Consider the following 17,053-nt stretch of genomic DNA (forward strand, 5'->3'; position numbering starts at 1 on the left):
TTCCCCCGTTTCTCCCTTCTACCTCTACTTTATCTCTGCCTTTCATTTCTCTTGTATGCTTCCTCTACTTTATCATTCTTCCTCTTTATCTCTATCTTCTTTTCCCTGTATCACTTTGCGCTGAATAAAGGTGATGACGATCAGTGATGAATACAGGTGGCCAGGGGGTTAAAATCCCCTCCGGAAATTAAAAGGACTCCTCAAAATGTCAATAACCTTACACAGCCTTTGGACAATAGCTAAAAAAAATTGGCAAACATGTTGACTTTCTCTTTCCTTCATTCACTTTAATTTAACGTAGAACGCATTTTTTTCTGGCTTTTCCGTAATAATAAACACTGATTCCTTCCCCCTTTTTTAAACTAAAGGTCAAACTAATGAACAATTGTAAATTATCGTCCGTTTTGATAAGTGCTACAAGTAATACATATAATGAAATTACATTTCATTGAAGCTCACAAATGGACACGTGTAGAGCAGCAGGGCTGGCGTAACGTAAGCTTATATTATTGCAACGAATTTCAAATAAAATGTATCAGCTATTTTAACAGTTTGTTATGGAATGATGGTGACGTGCTTGTGCACTTTTTTTTCGAAGAAATGTTACTGTGTTAGTGTTACCGAAATACAATGTAAACAACAAACATTTTCTTTTCTTTTCTAAAGAAAGACAGGATATTGAAGAAGACTCGTCTATCCTCGTCTATCAAGATCGTATTTAGGGAAGGTGTTCAGGGGGTCCGGACCCCCCTTGACGAAAGACTTACCGAGTACATAAATGAAATAATGAAAATGTAGCATTTGCTGTACAGTGTCTCTCAAAAGTGTTAGGACAACGACATTTTATAATAGGCAAGCCAACTTACATAAGGCGTTGCTGGGTTGCCTGTAGAGTTAGGGTCAGTTTCAGGGTTGCCACATGCATAATAGATACATGTGAAATAAGTTAAACGAATAACACTAAGATTTATGTATTTTAAAATTACGAAGAAATTCAGTATTATATCGCAAATGACAAAATACTTTATGAAAGAAATAGAGTTCCATGAAATAAGGAAAATCGATTTTCTACTATTTTATCGTTGATGAGTCTACACATAAGAAAAGAAGAAAAGAGGAGAGGAGGCGAATGGAGAAGATAAAAGCAGGGGAGGGAAGGAAATAGGGGATAGAAGTGGACAATAAAAGAAATGAGAGGAAAGGAAAGAAGATATGAGAGAGAGAGAGAGAGAGAGAGATATGAAAAAAGAGAAAAGAGGGAACAAAATGGAGAAAACGAGATAAGATGAGAGGAGAGTAGAAGAGGAGGGTGAAAAGGAGAGGAGGAGACGAGAAGAGGGGAGTGGAGAATAGGGTAAAAGATAGGAAAGGTAAATTGTGCATTGGAGTCTGGAATCGAAGACAGGAGAGGAGATAAGAGGAGTGGAGAATAGGCGAGAATAGGAGGCGACATGAGATATAAGAAAGAGGGAAGAGGACAGAGGATAGAGGGGGGGAAGAAGAGAGGAGAAGGGAAGTAGTTGCAGGAAATGTCGTCTGAGCTTCAAGAATTGATGCATTAATCAAACATTCAAAAAAACATTTTAAAATTGCGATATAATAAATACATCCTAGGGGCGAAATGTCTTTTGGCCGACTTCAGAGCAAGATAAGATCTTCTGCGTAAGATTTTCGATTTTACCTGCGATTACACCACTAAAAACACGAATTTAATTTTTATATTTATGAGAAGTTTCCAAATTTGTTCCTCTTGTCAATTCGTTGAAATGGAAATTTTATTATTTCATAGTTAATACCAAACGGAACCATCCAATTTCACACGGCGTGGACATTGAACACAATGGGATATGTCTAAAACTTACGAAAAGATTCTGCCATCGGAGGGGTTTGAACCTACGACCATTAGGCTGACAATCCTGAACAGTAACCACTACCCTACAAACTTTCGTTTCTTCTATTTGTACTTTAAAGACTTAGATAGAGCTGGCCAATGTGAAATGTATATGCAACTCACCTCCTACATGTATTGTGTATATAATACTTGATTGTAACATACGAAACGAATCGACGGAAACATTTCATGAATATTTGCACATGTTGAAAAGTATTCATTTGTTATTTGCTCAGGTAGCCTTGCGTAACTTGAGTGGAGGAAGGGGTGAAATTAGTAAGTGTTGAACTGCCACAAATATAAATTGTTAATTAATTAATTGTTGTCAATATATTTGAATCCATACACAATTATCATCGGAATATCATAATCTCACGATCTTCAAACCCTTATTTTCCACATAAAAATGCTCTTCTGAACGTGTATCAACTCATTTAATAATCCAATAGCGCAACAGCCCAATATTGGGCCAAGGCTTACCTACCGACTGCTGGCCTCCCTCCCACGCGAGCCACCAAGGGGGCGTGGAGATCTGCAGCCAGACTAGGAGGACGGGTGGTCAGCCCGACCGACCCCCAGTCGTCGTAGGACTTCGCGACCGTATTACGCTCACTCACTCGGAGCTCCCCAATTTCCTCACGATGGTGGGTTGCGAACCTACGCCGTCCCGCAGCGAACGATCTCAAGACGAGTGAACGCCTTAACCCGCTCGGCTACGGAGGAGGACTATCAACTCATTTACTTGTTTATTTTTTAGGAAATTCCAGATAGATAACACTGGCCATTTTACACTGTCACTTCAAATAATATTACATTGTTCTTGTTTAATAAAAGGAGAAATATACTTTAAAAAGAAACATTTCCTAGCTAGAATCGAACCTGAGAACACTTACATTTCAGTCAAGAACTCTAACCACTACACCATGCTTCTAGCGTTTGCTGGAGCAACAATTTTCAATATTCTGTCTTCCTAATATGAAAATGTCGTTCGATAGACATTATTATAAGAAAAAATTGAGATGTTTCAACACTGCAGGACAATTTTATCTTTTTATGGTACTGTAACAGGCGAAATGCATGTGTTTTGACGAAAGTCTCGTGTCCAGAAAATTATTATGAAATGTATTTGTTGTTACCTAAGAAAAATACATGCTTACATAGGTTAATCGGGTTATTACAATTGCGACCTTTTCTCTTAGTACATACACGGCCCGACCCTGTGGCCGAGTGGTTAGCACATCGCGCTGCGACGCCAAGGGTCCCGGGTTCGAATCCCGGTCGGGCTTGGTTGTTTGTGAATGTCCATTCATCAATTTCATCATTTCATCACTCATCCCCATCTTCGCAAATTAGCCAAGAGGCACAAAACGCGAAGTAAAATAAACTAAATCAATCAATCTCTTAGTACATAATATTTGGTTTCAAACGACAGAAGCTTCGGTTACTCTCCCTCATCCTTCGAATGAAGAGCGTATTGTTTCTGACCCATCGTCAAGTTATCCTGAACGGGCGATTAGGTACCAGCAAAGATGGGAGTGTAAGAACAATTGATTGTACTTTGACCGCGATCGAGGTGGGGGCTTTTTGGAATTATGTGACAGGCATTTAAAAATGACATTGAAGCTAAAAAAAACCCTGCGGAATGTTCATTTCTGTAAATTTCACTAAATTGAGAAAATCTACCAGAAACAAAGAAAAAATAAGGTAATTCAGAACCATGAATAGGGTGATGACAAAATTTAGAAATAGGACAGGTAAGGATACTTTTAAAGTTTGTGCGATGGTGTCAACTGAGGGGGTCGAGGAACCCACAAAAAGTTTCATTGATGATGTCATCCACAGATATAATGTAAAAGAAAGCCTCGACCAATTAGTTTGCGCCGGGCACTGTGGCCGAGTGGTGTCGGCCCCCGTGGCGGAGTGGTTAGCACATCGCGCTACGACGCCGGGGGTCCCGGGTTCGAATCCTGGCTCGGACATGGATGTTTGTGATTGTCTGTCCTGAAAAGTCCTGAAATTGAAATATGAACGAAATGATATGAGTGAATGAAGTGTGATGGGGGAAGCTTCCGCATAGGGGCTTTCCTTTTAAAAAAAAAAAAAAAAAAAAAAAAAGTGGTTAGCACATCGCGCTGTGACACCAAGGGTCCCGGGTTCGAATCCAGCTTGTGCTTGGTTGTTTGTGAATGTCCATTCATCCATTTCATCACCCATCCCCATCTTCGCAAATTAGCCAAGAGGCACAAAACGCGAAGTAAAATAAACAAAATCAATCAATCAACCATCACTTTGCTTTTACATAATACATGCTATAATATCATTTTATTGGTTCTCAAAATCTCATTCTTAAAATGATAGTTAAGTATACCTAAATACACTTAATTTGATATCATTGCATATCAGAGGTAAGGGGAAATTTAGAAATATTAATATAATTTTATTAGTATTATAATTTCATGCCTATGACGCCCCCCGTGAAGTTTTATATCCCCCCAGAGAAAAGTGGCTGGATTCAACACTAACGCCGTCCCCCGTGCAGTGTTTCTTTCAGGCACCTTTTCGGGGGTGTGGAGCACCCCCGGAGGGAATCTACCGCCCTCCCCGGACAAAATTGTACAACAAAATCAAAGTATAAAACTTTTCTACTACCGTTGTTTCCCTCGCATCGGACCGCATTACTTTGTGTGGCGAATACTTTTGCCTTTATATTTCCCTCTGTAAATAACAACGCCCACACTTGTCCAATCGTACAGAAGTTCTTGCTGACCTCAAGTCCTACAAATTTTTTGTCAAATCGATGCTTGATAACGGAATATATACAGAAGCTGACAATCCACTGTTGAAAATCTTAGAAGCTGACGTGGGATATTGCGATTTCTAACAGCCGGTCGGCGTGGAAAGGTCTTTCAGTGTTATGAATAGGATACTAGAAGTGCGCGTCAAATCTCCTGCATATGGCCTTGAACGGCTGAACAGCACCAGCGAATCACAGACGTGCGGCGTTGCCGTGCTCTTCTTGACAAGGCGTTTTGCTCAACCAAGCTGTCTCTTTTCCGTGTGAGATTTCGACATGGCACCGCTGCAGTGCGCTGCTATTGGCTATCGCCATATGCAGGAGGTTTGACGCGCACTCTAGCTAGGACAAGAAGTAGAATTCTACCAGGAACTTTAATGCATTGCATGATGATAATAAGCATTTAGGGACCTAAGATTCCAACTGATGATTTTCTGAAGAAAACAGTAGATTTATATGCCACGAAGAAACCTCGCAGGATAAGGGTGCTGTAAATTCTTCATGCCATCTTAAGTTTTGCATGATGTGTTCTATTGAGTTTAATAATTGTAATATTTTTCATGGTTCACCATCGAGGAATTTGTTCTGGATGATTAAATGTAAAAGTAGGTGATGTTTTGTAATTTACTATTGTAATTGCACAAGATAATATTTGTAAATGTTAGACAACAGACTAATAAAAAGAAAAATCTATGTCTTTCCACATTGAATTACTAAGTCTACTTAGGTCACCGCATCCTACTTTATTTTTGTTACTGTACGTCATTTCCCACCTGTAACGCTCAGCGTCAAGTTCCTTGACGAACCACGAACGACCACTGGTAATTCTCAATGTTAAACGCACATATGTTGTATTTCGCAGATGAGATTTACAACGCCCTCCCGGTTCTCTGGAATGCCCCCCTCCCCCGAGCAAATTTTCTGAAAGAAACACTGCCCCCGTGGCGGAGTGGTTAGCACATCGCGTTACGACGCCAGGGGGCCCGAGTTCGAATCCCGGCCTAGGCATGAATGTTTGCGAGTGTCCATTTATCAATATCATCACTCATCCCCATCTTCGCAAATTAGCCAAACGTTGCACAAAAGCGAAGTAAAATAAAGCAAATCAATCAACACTGACGACGCACATAACATTACCCACGCTCCATCCGCTTACGGTTAAAAATTCGAGAACAGCACTAGAGGGGTCCAGCAAGAGTTTTTTTTTCTAGTGATGCCCAACATTCAATAAAGTCATGGCTGCAGTCGACGGTATACGGCGGAATATGCCGTGTACCCTGTGCTTAAAGGTACTCATTAGCGTGTACTTCTGTTACAATGCTCATACCTTCTATTTTGGTTTCGTTTATACTTATTTATGTAATTTGGCCATAACTCCAGTGAGCTTATTGAGATCTGCCTTTTGTTAACAAAACCAATGTAGAAGTTTGACTTTACATGACTTGAGATTTCGAAGTATCAAGTAAGTCCCATGAGAGAGTCTCAACAATGCTCTTGTTTCTCATTTCCGCAACATTTGGCGGCGGATAATAAAAGTTCTAATTGTTAAACGCGACAATTGAAGTCTGTTGTATTACTATTTTAAAACATGAAGAGAACAAAAAAATATGTATATATATATATTGATTTTTCTGTTCATTTTTTTTATCTTTCATCTATGTATTTTTCCAAGTCTTTCATTTTTAGTGTAATTAGCAGTATTAAAATTATTAAAAGTATATAAGCTGATAATTCACAAAAGCAATATTAAGAAGAATATAAAATAGAATAACGTGCTGCGCGTTTCATATATATTTTTTGAAATTTTAAAAATGCCTTCTCTGTTGTAATATGACTCTTTAATGAAAATTATGGGTATAACATCATCAGTCTACCACGAATGAAATTTTTTGCAGAAGTCAAATGTTTTCATCCATATATTTAATGGAAACATAATCCAAAGTTATTGGAAACATGGTCTCCATTTAACGTTTCACGAAACTTAGCGTGTACCCTGTGAAAATTTTGGGACTACAGCACTGAATAAAGTGTATTGGAAAATTAGTACTTGATTGATTGAGTTGGTGTTTGAAGTCCACTTTTTGCACAGTGAGGCTAATTGGGACTGGACATACAGTTTAGAGTGGGATGGCGTTCCGGGTTTGAATCCCGGCCTGGGCATGGATGTTTGTGAATGTCGATTCATCAATTTCATCATCATTTTGCGACTCATCCCCATCTTTGCAAATTTGCCAAAAGTGACACAAAAGCGTAGTAAAATAAAGCAAATCAATCAAGCAAACTGTACATAAAGACCATAATGCGATCTGCATCGCGGAAAGTGATTTGCTCAAATGTTGATGCAATTATTCAATGAATGCAGAATGTTTATTAAACCAATGAGTGGGGTTTGCATCCGTTAAGCCCTCCCCTTATTTATGGCTTACAAGGACATTTCATTCCGCGCTGTTTGCGCGTGATTCAAGGCAGCACAGTGGCACTCTGCGCACTTTCCACTCGCTTACGATCTGCCTTCAATCACTCTGTTTTGCACAGGCTGTTCCAGTGTTTATCAGAAAAAGTGCCGGTGTGCTGTGTGCACGCTCTAGTTCGAGTTGCGATTGTGCTTGGTATTAAACGAGACGTATGTATCTAATCCACTAATAATTTAACTTCTCAAAATGTTTTAAAATCTTTATTTTACAAATCAATAACTTCCACCATCATATTAACTAAGAACGAGTTCAAATTGCAAATACACATCATCATGCAATGTTCAATATTAGTCTAAGATTTACAACAGTGAGTCAGGCCCGTAGCTAGAACTGATCTTCAGGGGGGTGGCTCACGGGCTATCAGAGGGGCTTTGTAAACTAAGTTCATTTTTCAAAAGTTTAACAGTATTAAATTAAGGTAAATTATGTGTGTGTGTATGGGGGAGGGATCATTAAGTGAATATAAAATTTAGAAATATCATACAAATATATCTTCTATATCTTCTAAAACATCTCTTAGGTGTTAATTGACTGCTACTGGCATCATTCCTTACTACACACTCTATATTACTTTTGATGGTATATCATACAAGAAAAATGCACAATAATTAATCATAGTGCCTACCATACATTCCACCCCCGACCGAAACAATAAAACTTCTTTCCCAAAACTTGGGAGGAGTTGACCTTTGACGCAGATGCGGAAATAATGTGGATGATGATGTTAAAGTCACGTATTTCTCTCTCAACGGGAGGCCGCAACAGTGTGAATCTGCTAAATACCTGCCGCTACTTAGACTTCGACTTATAAACAAGATGAATGAATATAACAGCTGCTGTTCATGTTCTGTGAAATTATCCTTCACCAAGTTGTGAGCAAAATAATGTCTGTTGTCTACATTTTCACTCTTAACTAATAGATTCTCTCTGGCTATCGACCAGGTAAGTTGTGGAAAATATTCCAAGCTTTCGAGAGCTAACGTCACTCTCATCTTCCACAACTCACCTGGTCGATAGCCCGAGAAAATCTATTCATAATATAAGTAGTTTTACCTAATGTCAAGCGGGGTAATGTCAAGCCCCGGCCCCTGCCTGGCTACATCAAGGGCAGCTGAGGGAAGAGCAGTTTTGGTTGCGGTAAAAGTAGTTTGAGGGAAATTTCCCATGTCGAAGGGAAATATTGAATCCCTCTGACGTGAAGGGAGAAATGGGAATTTTTACCAAAACAGCCAGAAGGGATGGGAGCCCCTTCCTTCCTCCATGGACGGGAGCACCCTCATTTGTGTCCTCATCTTCATTGCTTTTTCTATTTTTTTAAAAAAAAAACCAAAAAAATACGAACCTTCTATAAAAGAAGAACAACCCGAGTGTTTTTTCTCCCTATTTTGCAGTGAAAATTATTTTATTTGCATGTAGATGTAGAAGTAAATAATGGTTAATAAAATGTGATGTTCCTAGTTTATATTTTAATTGAAGACGCATGTTATCTTTCCGATTTTGTAATGCATTGTAAATAAAAAAAACATCCGTGGAGGGTCAACGAAGATCGTAGTAAGGTGTGTTTTATACAGCGTATATTGCGGATCATAGACGTGCGCAGACCCTCTCATTGGGGGGGGGGGGGGCAAAGCCTAGATAAAAGTTCAGTCGGGAAAGAAAACCTCATTGTTTTTAGTTTCATTACATTGATGTGTGTGTGTGCAGCAACATAGAAGCACCATAACGAATGAATAAATTGCCTCTAAAATATGGCGCGCTCCTTTTCCTCACAACAATTATGTTCATTCATGTAAGACAAAACTGTTTAACAGCAAGAGTCTTAAGTACTTAGTAGTTATAACTTCTCTCTCTCTAGTAATTTACAGTGGGTTACAGAAACCAATAAAATTGTGAGCGAAGCGAGCAAGAAAATTTTTAGATCCATTTTTTTTCAAACTGAAAACAATATTGATTTAATATGGCACCACAAATATCATGGAGCGCCATGGCATTCTCTTTTACAATCTTGTTAATTTAGATTGTTCAGCGCCCAGGGCCAACTACCGCCGCCCCCTAGCTACGGCTCTGAGCTTGACAAGAAAAGTAGACATTGCGAACGACGCGAGCAACAAAATTTTACGAAATGTATTTTTATTTGTATAAAATTTGATGTCGAGGGGGGCATTTGTCCCTCTGTGCCCCCCTGAAGGTGCTCTTGGCCGTCTGGAAGAAATAATCCAAGAACGACGTGAAAACTAATTCCATCTTGAGTAACCTTTTGTCCTGCTACTTTTAGTTTCTACTAATCTTGCTTTATCTTACCTCAGTGTTTGCCCCCCTTGCCTCCCTAGAATTGATTTCCGTCCAAGGTTGGGAAGGGCAATTCCCATTTTCCCCCTGTGGTTGCGCCACTGCACTCCCTTCCTTCGTAGTTGCTTTGAACTTTAATCGGCTTGAAAATACTTACATTTACTTTAAGAGTATAAATAATATCGTTTCTATCTTTCTTCTTTCCTTATCGCAAATGGACAACGTATGGATGATCTGGAACTATTTCTGAATATACCTAAGACTATTCTAGCTGAAAACAGAAGGTAGTTCGAAAATTTCAGTCATGTTGTTATCAAATGCAATCAAGATCTTGATCTGTAGTGTATTTTGTTTCATTTAACGCAGAACCAGAATAATGCATATTCATTGCCTGGCATGTAATCTTTCCTAGTTTGTAATATACAGCACTTATAAATTAAACAGGTTTATAAAGTGCATATTTATGTGCATATTTTACACTTTTTAGTGCATATTTTGCGTTTTTTAGTGCATAACTATCCGAGCCCTAATAATAATGTAGGAACATGGAAGTCTGGAAGGGAAGGGGGTCAAGGATGGCCACACCTACCCCTTAGAAATCGAATGTCAACCAAAAAAGTATATATTTCAAACCTATAATTTGATTTCAGTCACATTAATGCGATAGTTTCAAATTCAAGTGGTGTTTTCTTGGGGGGGCAACACTATTATCGGGGTAATATGCCCCATGGAAAAATACCTTGCTTGTCCCTCAGTGGGAAAGATCTGCGCTCGTCCATGATTAGAGGGGGAAATTGCCCCGAAAGTCGCACGAGTTTAACGCGTTAAACGAGTTATGGTAACTGGCCGTTCCATAAGTGCTTCCGTGCGTTTCGTGAGTTTCATTATGCTGTCCCAAAAGTCGCATTCCGTGCGTTTCGTGCAAGAACGAGATTCACCAAACGCACGGGCCAGGATGCTGGTTTGTTCCGTGAAAATCGTCTGCTTCTTGCAGACAAAGCGCGTGCTGATGGATTCAAACTGCACTAGTTCGGAAAATGTATCATAATTTTAACAGATAGCGATATGAAGCAACATGCACAAGATAAGTATGCCTTGACCGTTCTTAGAATGTGATTAAAATGTGTAACAGTGGCCATAATAGAGTTTATTTTTGCCATAAGGACATTCCTTCCGCTGACGCCATGCGGAAACTTTCTCTAAACAAAACGCTGCGCCTGCGCTTTCGCCTAGAGTAAAATAACTGGTTTCACCAGATTCACGAGCCCAGTTATTTTCGTTGAATGCGTTCGTTTCGTTAAGACTTTCGGAACGCACCCAAACTGCCGGAGTACTAATTGAGGTGAGTGATAATTTTACGTGGAAGTGAGGGAATTTTTATGAAGAAAAGGGAAACTTTTGTCGTGCGGTAGGGAAATTCTCAGAAAACATCACCTTCACGGCATATCAACATCAACATGTTTGCACTGCAAGGTGGCCGGGGGTCTCCTCTATTGCACAAAGCGAGACCAACTTTAGGTTCTGACGTCAGATGCTAAAAGCATATGTTGTTAGGTTTGGTTCCCTTAGCATAAAAACAGAAAATTTATTATTTATACTAAGAGAACTGAACCTAACGGCATTTAGCGTAATAATGAAAGCAGTGCGCTGTGACGTCAGAGCGCAAGGCTGCTCACGCGTTGTGCGATAAGGAGAGGAGACCCGGTGGCTGGAGTTCGTCGAACGCATTGAGTTTAGTGATGGGTTCAAGCCGTTCATTTGTGCGAGTCGACTCATGAGCGCTCGCTCACTGAGAAGAGTCGTTCAAATGAGTCGTTCAAAAGAGTCGCCAAGCTTCTTTTTCTCGAAACACATGCCTGAAGAGGGGGAAGGGGGTAGGAGGTGTTGAAGCAGATGATTGTATTTAAGTAAACGAACACAACGTACGTCCTTCAACATTAATAAATTGTATTGCATTTTTGTGCATTTGTGTGTGCGTGTAGCCGACTAGATGGCCAAGATTCTGAAGTAATCGACATTTGATCTTGCCACAGAAGTTCCCGGGTTCTAGTCCCGGTCTGGGCAAGGATATTCTTTACGAGTGTCCCTTCATCTATATCATCACGCATCATCCTCATCGTCGCGATTACTTAAAATTTGAAGAAAAGCGGCATAAAATAAGAAAAATACAAATACGATTCTGTATGTGTGTGGATATACATATATGTGTAAACAGTAAACACACACACACAAACAAAATTTATTGCACATACTTGTTTTCATTACTCTGTCTCATGAGTGAGATTTTCTATATTTGTATCTTGTTTCAGTTTACATTTCATGCTGCGGATAATGCAAATTATGCAGTACGATAGCATACACAGAAATGCTATATAATTATATCAACCTTTTATTAGTAATAACGTGCATTTACATATTCTTCCTTTTTTGCATTCGATCACTGGTTTTAATATCGCAACAAAATGCACTCCAGATCTGCGCTGCGACACATGCTTGCATTTCCACGAGCATCGCTCGTTCACGACTCTTGAAACAGCACGAAGAGTCACAGCACAGTCCCACGACTCTTTCCCCATCATTCGTTCACGACTCGCGAGTCGGCACGAAGAGTCATTAAGCACCTTAACGACTCGCTCGCCTTAGCGACTCTTCTCCTCCCTCATCGTTCACGACTCGCGAGTCGGCACGAAGAGTCATTAAGCACCTTAACGACTCGCTCGCCTTAGCGACTCTTCTCCTCACTCATCGTTCGCTCGCGAGTCGCGAGCTATCTTACACAAGGCGCGGGTGCGGCAGTCTCGCCAGCAGACTGGATCTACAGTTTAAAGTAGGATCCACTCGCTCGCTCTCCGCGGATGGCTAACAGCTGTGTTTAAGAAATATATATCGCTCTTGAATATTATCCATGTCCATCCCATATCCATGTCCATAGCTTTTTGTTGTTCTACAGTCATTCAATATAAGTTTCTGCCAATATCATAATGTATGATCAAATTTCTATAAAGCAGGCCAAATTATATTTATGTATTTCTTTTAATGTTGCTTTCTACTAGTAAAACACCTTAACACGTAGGCTCACCGCAGATGGCCAACAGCTGTTTATATCACTCGTGAACATGACCCATGTCCATCTTACGTAGTTGTTCCTAATTCTGCAGTCATTCAATAAAAGCTTTTTTGCAGTATCATGTACGATGAGATTTATGATTAAACTTCTATATTTATTCTTTAATGCTGTTTTCATTAGTAAAATATTTACACGTTAATGTTAATGAAATATTTCACGTCATATCAAAACGATTTTGTCAGACAATGTTTAAAGTTCACTTTATGCTCAGATAGTCTAATCGGGATTGAAGCTACATTTTAAACTGGGGTCTAAATCACTGGGCAAGGTGCCTCCACCGAGGATCGAATCCGAGACAGGAAGCGATTTCCTTACCAGGATTTAACAAGGAATGAAAGGATGGCTGAATAACATAAATAAAACATACTCCATGGTGCATGTTCTTTGTTTCTTGGTTTCTATGTTGGCCAGCTTGAAATAATCTTGGAGTGACAGATAAGTGGTGTCGCCCTCCTCAAAGTAAGCCTATTGACACCGAAAGTTCCGGGTTCGAACCCCAGCCCAGAGATGAGTGGTAATCTGTATTTAACCTCTTGTCAATTACTCTAATCACCATCCATCCTCCGTCGTTGCCTTGTAACGATACCTGGTGGATCCCACTTTAAACTGTAGATCCAGTCCCGATTAGCTTATCTGTACGTAAAATTCATTCATCCTCGCTGTCAATACTAAGTAATTAGGTATAAAAGATGCATAAAATACAACAAAGCGTGTTAGGCAGTTAAAATATTAAAATTGAATTAATAAATTATAAAATATAATTACTCCATGCTAATTTATAAGAAATTATAGCATTTTAAAATTTGTTTGTTCCTTAATGGGAAAATAACTAGTAGCTTATTTCTTCTGTTCATTCTCATGTTAACAGATTTGTTTTCTTGGATAAATAAAATTGAACGTGTAAATTAAAAGGTTTACATGTGCACGAAGCGGAAGAGCAACTCGATCGAGTATCGTGGTGAGACAAGATGACTTGGCACATCGTTTCAACTCGTGAATGAGAATGCATATCTTGTTCGCGATTTGATTTCAAGTTAGAAACACCTGTCTGGTCTTGTTCGCTTATCGATTTCAAAGCATAAATCGGTATCGTTACTCCAATGAGACGAGATTCTCGGACAGTACATTTTACACAGAGTGTCTCTCATCATCTCACCAACTTTGGAAGGGTTGGCCCTGTTTTCATTGCGATTTTGTAATGTCCTGCTACTTGTGAAACTGATTCACTTCCAACAATTTCAGTCGCCTCCGTGGAGGAGTGGTTAGAACAATGCGCTAAGAGGAATCTCGGAATTGAGTGTCACTTCATCAATTTCATTATATCATCACTGATTTTCATGTTCGCGATTAGCCAAAGTGGCAGAAGAGCAAAGCCTGGGCAAAAGTGGTATCCCGAGCCGCTATGTGTTTCCACCGAATATCGGCCTCAGGACTCCCTGCCCTCGTGCCGCGATGTGCTAACCACTCCGCCACGGGGGCCGGCCCTCCCCATCACATCTCTGTTTTATACTAAAGGCTATGATTGAATATGAATTTAAAATTTTGTGTGCGTCACTTAGGCTATTTTGCACCCTTCACTTTATACGGGATCCAGCCACTTACCAGAACTAAAATAACATAACTGTAATGTCCTGTAGTAACTAAAATATTAAAATAATCTGACCGGTTAAAAGCTGAGGCTGTAAAGGCACTCAGCACACACAAGGGCAAAACACAGGACAACACACACACATATTCGTACGAAAATTATACTGGCCGTAGGTATAGACGCCAGAGCCTCGTTTGTCTGCAAAATGCAGTCCAGGGTGTACTATGTGGAAGTGAGGTTGACAATTGGGTGTACTACGTGGAAGGATCATCCCTTACATCCCTTAAACTATATTTCTCGAGACCCTTGATGTGCTAACCACGCCGGCATACATTATAGAATACTTGAGTTAGTTTTGTCAATATTAATTTTATTGATTGCATTTTTGTTTTGCAATGATTTTGCGCACTGAATTTTCATATTTATCTTTGCTTTTCATTTGTGTTTTACTTTTATTTTGTATATAATGCTGTGTTTCTATTGGTGTAAATTTGTGATTCGTCTCTAATAACGTTATCATTCCAATGTGATTTAAATTTTAATCTTCTAATCTCACGTGTATAATATGTAAGTAATATGTATGTACACATGCATACAGAGAGAAAGAGAGAGCGATTGTATTGGGAAATTGCATGATATGATCGTTAGAGGGGAAATCCCCACCGTTCCCCGCATAATTTCAAATTTGTTCCTTGTATTACACAAAATATATTAAATTAATGTTATAACAAATTGAATATCCATTATAGATCGGATTATAAGAAATTGTGTATAACTGCGCGTGTGAGCGTGTGTTTGTCTCTCAGGTTCTTTATTAAAAAAATCAGAAAAACAGAACATAATGTAGTATTCAAATATAAAAAGACCTTCATTTCACGAGTCCACTTATAATTAATTCATTATCATGTGGTTTGTTCTATTAGGTAATTCTTAACTGAATATAAAAAATTGTAAGTTATAATTTTTGTTTTAATACATGTTTCTTATTTTCACTAAAGGTTTATCATTTGAACTTGTGCTTGCTGCTTGTATTACGTCATTTTTGGATTTGGAGTAACAGAAAACAAAAGGTGTTTATTGTCTTTGATCTTGCTTTAGAAAATAATGATTGGTTGATAGATTTGGTTTATTTTACTTCGCTTTTCTGTCACTTTTTTGGGTAATCGCGAAGATCAGGATGAGTAATGAGGTGTACTAACCACTCCACCATGGAGGCCGGCGCTTTAGAAAATAATTAAAAGTAACAATCGCTTTCCACACTAAGTACTTTGTGTTACAAATTATAAATTACTGCCCCCCTTTTCTGATTCACCCTAATAGCATAGTGGTTAACGCTGTCATGTATTAAAATGGTCTGCTTGGCAAAAATTGTTATAAGTCCAATTTTATGCTCCAATAGGCTAATCGGGTCTCCCCGATGGCGTAGTGATAACGTCGCCGGTAATCAAGGGGTACCGTGTTCAATACAAAGTGGAGGTTCGGATCCCACTTTAAACTGTAGGTCCAGTCCCGACTATCCTATCTGCACATAAAGTGGACTTAAACAATAACAACTCAAAATAGGCTAATCGGAATATTGTAATCAAGAGGTCTGTGCCTAACACCTTCCCAAAATTTTTTACAAGACTCCCCTAATATTTTTACTAACATTTAATTTCTTGTAATTTTAGCGCTAATGGTTTGGCCGAACTTGAAACTACAGGACAAATTTGTTGGCTGTTCTTCGCTGTCCGTCATGGGCTGAGGTTGCGCGCTCTCTCTCTGCAAACAACACTCGCGAGTCGCGAGCTCGCGAGTCGACTCTTTCCTTCGTTCAAAGAGTCGCTAAAGTGTGCCACGACTCTTTGAACGAAGGAAAGAGTCGACTCGCGAGCATGCTCCTTCCCCTCTCATCGTACACGGCACGTTTCAGCCAGCTTTACTCAACTAGGGGTAGGGAAAAGGAACAGAGAGGACCCCCCTCCCTCTCCTCTCCAGTCCCCATTTGCTGCCCGCAGAATCGACTTGCTTTCTTTCAAAAATTCCGGCCGCCAGGCGAGTATACACTTGCGCATGCGCCTTCCTCGCAAAATTCGTGGAAAGGAGAGGGAATAATGGAATAATAGTTGCTTGGCGGGCGGAGGAGTCGTGGCACACATACGACTCTTTGAACGTGTCGTTCAATTCTGGTGAACGAGTCGTTCACCGCTCACAAGAGAGATTCGTTACTTTTGAACGACTCGTTCACGAACGACCCATCACTAATTGAGTTGAGTTGGTTGAGTGATCGACTCAGATCTAGACAACAACAACAAAGGTTCCGGGTTCAAGCCCCGGAAAGGACATGATGATGTTGCTTCACCAGTTTCGCGTAAACATCTTTCATCCTCAGAGTTGAACTTAATCTGGAGAATCAGTGAAGCGACGTAAAAATAACAACACATCAGTGTTTACAATTGAAAAGCAGCTTGCAGTGTTCAATTTGTCCTTGTTATTAAATCAAACGTATGTAGTTACATATAATTTTAGTTTTGATTTATATATATATATATATTTCTACACAGAAACTTTGAAATTACTTATTTTATTGAAGTGACATGTTGTACTATATGTTCTGCCTTTCATCTGTCGGGATGAATTGCTGTCATAACCATATTTTTTTTAGTAACATAAAATTTCAGCTGTCAACATAATAATTATAATTTTAGCGCCAAATGAACTAAGAACGAGTTCGAAATACAAAGGTACCTTATTATCAAATGCTGTTTACAACTAGGCGTTTGTTATGTTGTGCGGGCAGTTCAAATTCGGCGAGGAGAGGTCTGTGACCGATTGCACCGAATGGTTGGTTGACTCCACATCTCACCACCAAAGATTCCAGATTCGAGTCCTGGAAGTTGCACCATTTGTG

At 39.5% G+C, this 17,053-nt stretch overlaps 1 protein-coding gene across 1 annotated transcript in view; it reads left to right on the forward strand.

The window, feature by feature from the left end:
* The first annotated feature begins 16,412 nt into the window (after positions 1-16,412).
* LOC145984266 (transcriptional adapter 3-B-like) overlaps positions 16,413-17,053 on the forward strand; it is a 44,419-nt gene continuing 43,778 nt past the window's right edge. Inside the window, exon 1 of the mRNA XM_083117878.1 lies at positions 16,413-16,647. The gene's annotated coding sequence lies outside the window, so the exon portion shown is untranslated. The remainder of the gene's footprint in view (positions 16,648-17,053) is intronic.

This window comes from Lepisma saccharinum, chromosome 2 (assembly GCF_977018435.1).
Source record: "Lepisma saccharinum chromosome 2, izLepSacc3.1, whole genome shotgun sequence".
NCBI classification, from domain to species: Eukaryota; Metazoa; Arthropoda; class Insecta; order Zygentoma; family Lepismatidae; genus Lepisma; species Lepisma saccharinum.